This window comes from Haliaeetus leucocephalus, unplaced genomic scaffold (genome assembly GCF_000737465.1).
Source record: "Haliaeetus leucocephalus isolate CR32 unplaced genomic scaffold, Haliaeetus_leucocephalus-4.0 Scaffold306, whole genome shotgun sequence".
In the NCBI taxonomy this organism is placed as follows: domain Eukaryota; kingdom Metazoa; phylum Chordata; class Aves; order Accipitriformes; family Accipitridae; genus Haliaeetus; species Haliaeetus leucocephalus.
The window spans coordinates 1100134-1101397 of NW_010972742.1; positions in this window are offsets into that span (position 1 = coordinate 1100134).

Sequence of the window (1264 nt, forward strand, 5' to 3'; positions counted from 1 at the left end):
GGTGGGCCGAGCCGAGTGAGGAACGGCCGTTCGGAGCGTTTGCCCCTTTTCTGCTGAAACTAAACCGGTTTTTCTGCCGGTGCCCCGGCCGAGGAGCCGCGTTCGCGCTTGGCGGCGACGCGTTGCCGTGGCCCGGGCACGGCTGCAGCCTGAACCCGGTGCCGCGCTGCAGCGCTCGGGAAATCGCCTCAGTAATCCTGGGCCAGCTGGCCACGGCCACCTCCGCCATAATCCGCCTCGTCTGGTTTTAACTCTTGCAGAACCTGCTACCGGTTGGCAGAAAACCTAAACGCCCTCCTTTATCCATAGGTTGCTCGGGGTGTCTTCGTCACATACGCATTGATAGGGCTGACTTGGAGAGCCCTGCAGAATCGTCAGCCCAAATCAACTGATTTGACTGAAATTGCTTTTTTTAAAAAAAAAAAAAGACATTTTGTGGACATTTAGACGTAGTTCATGTATCACACGTCGGCAGCCACATATCTGACCTTAGTGGCACTCCTTTGTACACCCGTTGCCCCTCACCCTGGAAAAAAGAGTAATTCTTATGCATTTTACATCTCCATCAGGATGAGATCCGATCAGCAGCTCTTTTAGAGGGTTGCGGTGGAGGGAGTCAGTGGAGAGCAAGCCCCAAACTCTCAAGGTGCTCCGTGGTTCTTCAGCTTTCCATCGCTTGGAAATGTCTGATCTTTCTGTTCTCCCGATGCAGGAGATGTACAAAGTCTGTAAATGCTGATGCTGTCAGTAGCTTTAGAGGGTGGATTCCACTGTTGTTAATTTCTGTTTAGCAGAAGGCATTTTGGATTAAACAAATGTTTAACTGGGGAAAAGTGAGGATTTTTAGGGTAGTTGCAATCACTTTATCAGCATATCAGCATCTAATTTCAGTGTTGTCCGTACAAACAAGATGCTGTTGACTTCTGTGAAGATGACCAATGTGGTCAGTGGACAGGCAAAAAGATGACAGACATGAAGATCTTTCTTTTGACACGTTATATCTTAGCTTGGAAGTGATGTTCATGAAACTGTAGCACTGACTGCACTAAGCATTTATGTGTTCTGTCTCAATACTTAGAAAGTATGTTTTCTGTGTTTGAGAGTAACCTTTTTTATTAAGCAGCAAACACGGTTACATTTTCTTTAAAATTCTTTCCTTGCATGCATTATGTTATTTAAATGTGCCGGATTTCTGCAAAAGTTTTTTTGAGATTGTCTTTGACAATTTGAATTAATATAGTCTGAAATTTCTTCTTCTAGGTTT